Raw genomic sequence first — 9,507 nt, 5'->3', positions numbered from 1 at the left:
CAGAAATGCATCTTCAAAACTTATAAACTTTATTGACTGATGATTATACCATCCAACAACATCACCAGAGTAACACCAATCAAACATTTATGCATCATATAAACCCTTCTGCCAATAGAATCATAGGAAATGATACCAGTCAATCTCTTTGCTTCATAGAAATGCACAGTTTAATGTAGCCAATCCCAATGAAACCAAAAAGCGTAGAGGCTGACGAATCCTTGGACTGTGATGCCACTGCCAATAATACGACTCTGAGCTGAAACTGCTGCTGTTGCACCAGATAGAAGCAGAAGCCAAAACATCCTGTCAGCAATAGCTACAGATCTCTCTCCTGTCAGCAAAGAATGATGGGTAAAAAAAAAACATTATTATGGGATATTTCCTGCCCCTTGAGAATTTTCTGGCGGAAAAAATACTTTTACGCCACTTCATATGTGGCGGTAAAAGTTTGCGAATATTCTGGCGTTAATTTTGTCTTTAGCACATTTCGCTGTTTAGTAAACCATGCGTTAATGTGTACGTAGCGTTATTTTCAGCAAATGCGATAACTGGCGAACAATTATTCTTGCGCAAGAAAATTCGCAAATTTATATTTACCGCAGGTTAGTAAACTGGCGATAACATATTTGGCGAAAATTCTGTCTATATATTGTGCGAATATTTTTAACGCACTTTAGTAAACGGACCCCTGTGTGTTACTTTATTTCTTGGGGACCTGTGTACCGTGAAGGGGCAGCGTCAGTGATAACATGAAGGGTGTGTACCATTCCCCTATATTTTAATTGCATTTGAGTATATATATAAATAAATTCTATTTCCCATACCTCCCATCTTCCACTTTCTCCATATCAGGGACATTATTAAGAAAACAACACAAAAGAAAAAGCAAGAGAAGAGAGAAAAAGAGAAAACGAAAGAGTTAGATAAGAGTTCAAGAAAAAGAGGGGGTATTTGGGCCCTGCTTGGCTCCTGTTTATTGCCGTTCTGTTGGGATTTTTTTATTTATTTATTTTTTTATTTTACCATCTTCCAGCTTATCCTCCAATTATGTTATCTGCATTTTTTAATCTTGCTTTTTCCACTTTTCCCATTTTTGATACATGGAATCTATCTTTTTTATTGTGTGGGTTTTGTTAAAGGAAAACTATACCCCCCAAACAATGTAGGTCTCTATTAAAAGATACTGATAAAAGATACTAATTGCCATTTTCTCGTACCTTAAATTTGAATCTGTAAGGTTTATCAGTTCCTCCGATGTTGGAATTTCTGTCGATTTCCATTGTCTTGATATAAGTATCTTAGCTGAGGTAAGTATGTGAAATGCTAGTTTCCTTACACTTGGAGGGTAATTTTGTATTTCCAAGAGCTCACATTCTATGTTCATGACCAGTATGATAAAGATTCAACCTTGTATTTCACCCATATGGGACTTACTGTATATCCACTGTGATAAATAGTAAGTAGATAGATAGACGGATGGGTAGATAGATGGATGATAGATAGATAGATAGACAGACAGACAGACATACAGACAGACAGACAGACAGACAGACTGACGGACAGAAGGACAGACAGACAAATAGACGGACGGACGGACAGACAGATAGATGGACAAATGGACTGATAGGTGGAGGGACAGACAGACAGATGACAGACAGATGACATAGAATATGAAGAACAATTAAATCAGTAAAATGACTGCAATATGACTTGGCACCACAAGATGGCATCACTTTAAATGAAGCACAGTCTCATTAATATGCAAAACAGCGTGAATTCTGGGAAGGAAACCAGTTTTGTTCTAGACGAGTCTCCCTTTCCATGGAATTCCCGATAGGAACACAAAGAGAAATAAAGGGAAGAAAGGAAAAGCACAGAAAAGAGAGAACCAATAAAAATTCTGTTCAAAATTTGTTTCTTTAAGTTAATTTTTAGTATGTTCTACAATGCCCAATTTATTTAATTTATGTTATTGCTTTTTTGTATCTGTTTAAAAGTTTTGTATAACATTGTTCTATTTCTAGCAACATTGCAATTTGTTCAGTTATTTGCGTCTTCTGCGTCTTTTTAATGAATGTACCTGTATGATGGATGGATTTATTAGCAGATCTTATTATGGACATTGCCTCTAGCACATTGACTTTAATAAATACACTGGGGCTGATTTACTAACAGATGCTGTGATACAAATATGACATGGCGGCCCATGTATGAATGTGAGTGTGATCACGTTTATCCAATATGGCTCCTTAGTTACAAGGTATAAGGCAGTGGCATAACTACCAGGGGTGCAGGGGGTGCGATTGCACCCAGGCCCGCACTGCTTTGTGGCCCGCCGGAGCCATGATAATGGTTATCACGGGTGGCTAGGCAGGGGGAGATTCTACAGCGCAAGCGATTCATAGGGGGGAGGGCCTGACAGGGGGGCCTGCTGGCAAGTAGTTACTCCACTGGTATAAGCTGCAGCTAAGTGTATAAATGGATGAACTTGTTTCTCATTTAGAGCTTTATAAATATTGTTTGGGAAATGCTAAGGCAACAGATAAGGAAATCATCCCAGAGACAGTACAAACATGTTTATCATGAAGAAGAAGGATCATGGTCACATTTCCAGGCGTATGGCCATTATTTTGATATATGCCCACAATTAGGATTCAGACCAAATTCTGTTATAATTGATTGTTTTATTGTTACCAGACTCTCTATAGAAGTTTTATTTCTCACTACAGCTTGTGGGTATCACTTCCAGGATTGTTGCATTGTCAGCATTACCCCTTCCAGTTTGTAAACTTTCAGCTCCATGTTTTACTGCTGCTGCTGCTTTAGCCATGTTTCCCATTCCAGTCCTGCCATTTCCATGTTTTGCAAGTGCTTCAGACTAAGTGCTTCCTATTCCAGTTTTCAAACTGCCAGTTCCAGGTTTTGCACTCAGCACTTTCCATTCCAGCATGCTGACTGCCAGTTCCAGGTTTTGCATTCTTAGCACCTTCTATTCCAGCATGCTGACTGCCAGTTCCAGGTTTTGCACTCAGCGCCTTCCATTCCAGCATGCTGACTGCCAGTTCCAGGTTTTACACTCAGCACCTTCCATTCCAGCATGCTGACTGCCAGTTCCAGGTTTTGCATTCTTAGCACCTTCCATTCCAGCATGCTGACTGCCAGTTCCAGGTTTTGCAGGGACTGTACACTCACTACTCCCCCCAGCAGTGTTTGGTGCAGACACAACTCATATGACAAATGACTCCTGATTGGCTACAAGGCTACAAAGTTCTCTCTCAGGCATTTTGGCAGTTTTCTTGCTTTTAATGAAACTTTCCATAACACAAGTGATGCTTCTGGATCTCAAGTTCAGCCGTTTAGATTCAGCAGCAGACATGTTTGATTTACTGGGACCAGCTGAGCATTCTGGGATACATTCATCAGAACTCACTGAAGGTACTTTTTTGCTCAGCAGAATCTTTATTGACATTTACATTAAACTTCTGGTTGAGCTTTTTCTCCTCACGTTGCACTTCCCATGTCTTTTAGTCGCTACAGATTTCTCTTTTTAGAGAGAGGAGCTCAGCATCCAACTAGTTCATCTGGCACTGGGTTTTCTTTCTCTGCTTAACTTACATTATTCTATAGTTCCAGTAGCAATTTCTGCCTGAAGATACTAATAGGTTTGTTCAGTCAGCACTCACCCACTTATTAGCCTCTTTGTGATTCTGGCGGTGCACGTGTCCAGTGGCCCACTGTCCAACCGACTTCACCAAGTATTCCAATATATGACACAGCTCCAATCAGGATAATAATCTAAAAAGCCTTTATTTGCACATGGCTTAAAGATCTACAACAACATGATGTTTCGGGCTCACCTGTAGCCCTTTTTCAAAGGGCTACAGCTGCACCCTCCCCTGGGCTTGAGGCCATCCTGGCCCCCTCTAGCAGGAACACACATATGAGTTATAGGGAGGGGTATATGGGGCAATGAGGGGAATTGTTTATTAAATATCCTTGCAAAACAATTACAAAACATATCAAATACAACAGAAAAGACAATATTATTGCAAGAATCTGTATGAGACTCATAAATATTGTTTAAATCATTAAGAAGTATTCCCAGCCCCCCCCCCAGCTTTCCTAGGGAGATACACCACATTTCTCTTTATGATATTTAGGCAGTTATCCTACAAAAATTTAAAAAAACCACAGTATTGGGCAAATGAAACACAAAGCTGGTGTATATATAAACAAAGGCAACAAGAAACACTTCATGGTCTGGATCTTTTTGCTGTAGGACCACTTCCAGTTCTTCAATGTTCTCACTTTTTGAGAACAAATATTTAACTTCTCTTCCCAGTTATTTTGGGTCATATTATCAGCAGAAGCAAGGGTTATACCAAGAATATATATAATCTCATGTTTCACATAAGGGATGTCAAAGGTCTTTCCTTCCTCCCCAACCCACAGAGCCTCACTTTTATCTTTATTCACCACCGAGTTGGACACATGAGAAAAAGCAGCTATTTCTTAACTGTAATACAGAATTATCTGCATCAGAATGGAGAAAGACAGTAATATTATCTGCATAAGCACAAGCCTTTACCCATTCTGACTGTCCCTTACACATACCTCCTTCCCTTGGATCCCGCTATGATCCTGAATTCTCAGTTAGGGATCAATACTATAAACATATAGTCGTGGGCTTATGGGACAGACCTGATGTACTCCAGGATCCTCCTAAACTTTAATTAAAGGAACACTCACGGCTTCTTTATACAAGACCAATTGATAAATACATCAGATATGCTTCAATGTAAGATACAGAAAGACACAATGAACTCTATCAAATGCTTCAGTTTGATCTAAGCCAACAACATAAAGATCTTCCTGGCATTTTCTATCACCTCCCTGAGAAGGAGTAAAGTATCATGAACGCTACGATGTTTAACAGCACATGATTGGAAAGTATTAGTTGCATATCAGTCACTTTACTCAACCTTTTAAAAAGAATTTTGGCCAGAATCGTATATTCCATATTCATCTATTGGGCACCAATTCTTTAGACAGTAGTAAATAGTTTCAAGTGTAATAACTAAAAATGACCACATGATGTCACTTTGTCCCTTCCAGGTAGCGAGTAACATGTTGCTCTTAGTGGCCTCAAAGAGCAATATGCGTTCTTTCAGTTGTCTGATAGACGCAAAACAGTGGGCGTTGAACCTAGATCGCAAAATTGTCCTTAGCAGCAATAGCAAAGTGCAAAACATGGATAGTGGTGTTTCAAAAGAGGTTTACTACGTGAGTCAATATGGTGTACAGTCCAATTACATGAACCAATGCCTGAACAAACACTGGCCAATAGTAACAAGTGACGAGTGCCTGAACAAAAAATTACCCAGTAAACCCAAATTGAGCTACAGGAGGGGGCGGAACCTAAGGGAGAATTTGAGCCCATCAGATCCATTAGAGAAATATATTAAACCACAAAGACAACATTTTCTCACTCAGAGATCAGGGGTCCACAATTGTGGCGGCTGCGTCATGTGTAGCAGCCTGATAATAGGAAATGACTTTCACCATCCGCAAACAGGGAAAAAATATAGAATAAAACACAGGATGACGTGCACCACGTCAATGGTGGTATATATCATCAAATGCCCTTGTGGGCTAATTTATTGCGGAAAAACTATCAGACAACTGAAAGAACGCATAGGGATGCACAGATCAAGCATCAGAGCAGCATTAGACACCACTACAAGTGAGAAAGATAAAAAGGAAAAGAAGCAAGATATATCGCAACAGTTGGTTGCGAAACACTGGGCAGAAGCTAGGCACAGCCCCTCTTCTTTTAGGTGCATGCCCATAGACCACATACCCATGAGACCAAGAGGAGGTGACTACAATAAGGCCCTACTGAGAAGGGAGGCCTTTTGGATATTCGAATTAGATTGTGTGGCTCCACGGGGGTTAAATGGTCAATTGGTGCTAAACTGTTTTCTGTAACAACATCCCACTTTCACGCAAGTGGCCAAGCAGTTTAGAAACGACACAAAAAAACGACAAAATACAGAATATTGATTCAAGGCCAGTTTATTGTAACATTGTTTTAAAAAAAGATAGAGCCACATTATTTCTTTTTTCTATGTCGTTAAATTGATAATATGTATGTTATTTGTATACACTTTTCCAGATAACAGCACTAACTTGTGTCAAGAACAGCCAGGAATCGAACGATGGTCCCTGTTGTTGGGAGGTTCTGCATTACCAGGGTGAGCCACTGGAGGATCTCTGTCCTCATGTTAGACACTGCTCTGGACAGACTTGAAATATATTCTTTCTCCCCTGCCTCATTATCCACATGTGTCTTCCATTCCCAATTAATGACCCTTTATAAGCCTGTTCCTGCCCTAAGATCCTGGCTTGATTATCTGAGCTCCTGAGCCCGATCCAGCCCCTTACTTGCGACTTCTGATCCCTGACTCCTGTGTCCTCTGCCTGGTTCCTGTGTTCCCTGCCTTGACTTCTGATTCCTGTTCCCACCTGGTTCCTGATTCCTTTCTCTGTGGATTCCCTGGTTTGACCTTCGGCCTGTTATCTCGACCCTGCTTGAACGCTGCCTGCCTTTGACCTTGCCTTCTCTTTGGACCTTGTTTGCCTGCCGCCTGCCCAGACCTTTTCCACCTGTTTATTGGACTTTGTTTGCCTTTACCCAGGTTGTATCTTTCAGTTTACACTGTTATTGATATTACATTCATCTCCATTAAAAACTCCTTTATCATAACATGGCTTTTGCTGTTAAACCTGCAGTAAATGTGTATCACCTGGGTTATCCAGCATATAGGCTCCATTCATCAGCACCCAAACCTGACAACTTGACACGTCTTGGACAATTTACACAGAGCACTGATGCCACCTAGTGGCGAAAATCGGTAAACGTGGAATACACAGGTTCAAAGGACTATGGTGATGGGATAAAATTTTCTGGGGTTAATGACGCCATTTTTGGCGCCAGATTCAAATGGGGGAGTGGTATAAAAGCACCATTTTGATGTACATGCATTATCCTTGAAAAAGGCCCTAATGTGGGCCGAAACGTCGGATCTATGTACCGAATAAAACACTTATTTTGATGAAAAATAGTGGTGTGCGGTTCCTTATGTACAAATCTCTATATGAATTTTTTGGACCCTGCACCCACAAAGATTATACCAAGTCCGGTCTTCAGAGTGTGGTCGTTTGACACAGACTATATATATATATATATATATATATATATATATATATATATATATATATATATATATATATATATAGGGACCCGTAGAGTTAATCCACAGTTTAAAGGGTTAAGGGCCCCTCCCCTGAGCCTCATGGCTTGAGATATGGGTTTTCTGCCTGAATTTTCCAGGGGCAGAGCCTTTGGATTGGTGCACATGGCTGATCCCAAAAGGAACCACAAGGTGGTGCTGTGTAACCCTATAAAAGATGATGCCATGTGCTCTGTCAGCCATTACAGTTCAGGTTACAGTTCAAGTTACAGTGACTGCTGCAGATATTTGTTTCACTTGGGATAGAGTGACAACACTGGCAACATGTAGGACTTTAATGGAGTATGATAGGTCTGCCAAAGGCTGGGCAGGATCCTCCAGTGCCTGGATAACTCAACTGAGATGGTTTGGAGTTTGGATGCCGGATTTCTGTATTCACCTTTTGGAGATGGGTGAGAGATGCAGTTCAGCATGGATGTCGTTTTGTGCTCGCGCTATAGACAGTGCTGGGAGCTATGAATGGAGGATCAAACAAGCTGCATGTGTTTCATGGAATGGATTCATCGCTGTGGATGCTGCTCCAGCTCTGGATGAGCCTACCCATCTGTGTGAATCCCCAGGGTAAGGTGTGCCATGGGGAGGGTAGAAAAAGAGAGGATCCAGGATGGTTTCTGTTTATGACACAGGCTGTTGTTGATGCCTGACACGAGGGAGCCAGTACCTAACGGAGGGAAAGGTATTTTGGGCTGTAGCGCTACCTGGGACCAAGTGTACTCTTTTGGGGACAAGGGATGGAACTCTTGGGCTGCCAAAAGGAGTAGTGCGGGACTTTGCCTGGCAAGGAGGTGTCAGGATTGGACTTGCACAGGTTCCCATGGGAGTGGGTCATGTTATATGAAGTGAATGTGTTTTACTTCCCCTTTAATAGTACACTTGTTTTATATAAAGTTATATAATAAGGTGTGTGGGTGATTTGTTTCCTAATGGGAATATCTTCAGGAGTATTCCAGGACCCCATTAGGTGGAGGCACTGCCAGAGAAGAGTTTTCCCAGTACCTTTCACCTTGCAAAGGGAACTCAGGACCCGAGTTGGTAAGCTGGTACAACCTTGGCACCAGGGGGGGGGTCGCCAAGAGGGTGTTACATACTTATTACAAAGCCCCCATTTTCTATTTTGGTTAAGGTGTCCATTTGTGGGGAGAGCTGCAGTGGCCCCTTTCATTTCTGCATCTGCCGATACTTATTCATGTTTCGAGAAAGGGACATTGGCAGAATATCATTTCAGATTAGACAGATGCGCTGATGTCCAAAAAGAGTTTTGGATGGTCTATTAAAACTCTACTGTTGGAGAGAGTCTCCCTGATGCATCTTGGGTAGACTATAAGGAGGCGCAGAGGAAGGTGTCTACATTACACACCCACTCAGGCCCAGTATGGAATCCAGGGAGTTCCTTTGTTTAAAGTCCTACTGTGGGGAACGTACAACAAAAGAGGAGATGCCATCTTGGATTGTGTATGTAGTAGCCAGTTAACTTTGGATAGAATGGAGGCCATGATATGGTCTGTGGCAGGAGTATTTCACCTCTCCATAGGCTTCTGGAAATTAGGTAGGAAGGCTTTTGATCAAAGTAACCAAACATCAGAAGGTTATTTGTACAATGAGGCTCAGGGAAGTCAACCTGTCAACCTTTGGAAAGTCAGTCTTTTGAAACCACCCCGCCCCACTTATATTTCTATAGATCTCCAGAGAGTTAGATAGCATGGTCAGAATAGGTCAAATCACCCACCTCAATCTATTTTGAGCTTCAGCTCGTTGTAGAGGGAACAAAAAATTTTGTTGATAACCACAGGTCACTTACTGTGTGAGTAGGCTTCTAGGTGGGCTTCCAACTACCTGTTATGGGGAATTGGTGCACATTACTCCATGATGTTTTGGCAATGCTATTTGGGAGACATTATCTTATCTCAAAATGTCAAGATCCCTAGTGATAAGTCAGACAGAATGTTTTGGGGTAATTGGTAATTTGGTAATTATACCATTCAGTGAATAAACTAGCCTATTTCACAGATCCAACATAGAAGATATTTACATACTACTAGTAATGCTGAGGAGTGATAACCCTGTGTATTTCATGCCCTCTTTTTAGCTTTACCTTGGAAAGAAGAGTAGGAAAACTAAGATGACCCTATTTATAGGGTCTATGACCCTCTGGGGTATATAAATGTGAAGGGGTGAGTCAGATACTTTCCCT

This window comes from Xenopus laevis, chromosome 3L, assembly GCF_017654675.1.
Source record: "Xenopus laevis strain J_2021 chromosome 3L, Xenopus_laevis_v10.1, whole genome shotgun sequence".
Lineage (NCBI taxonomy): Eukaryota > Metazoa > Chordata > Amphibia > Anura > Pipidae > Xenopus > Xenopus laevis.
This window is presented reverse-complemented; position numbering follows the sequence as displayed.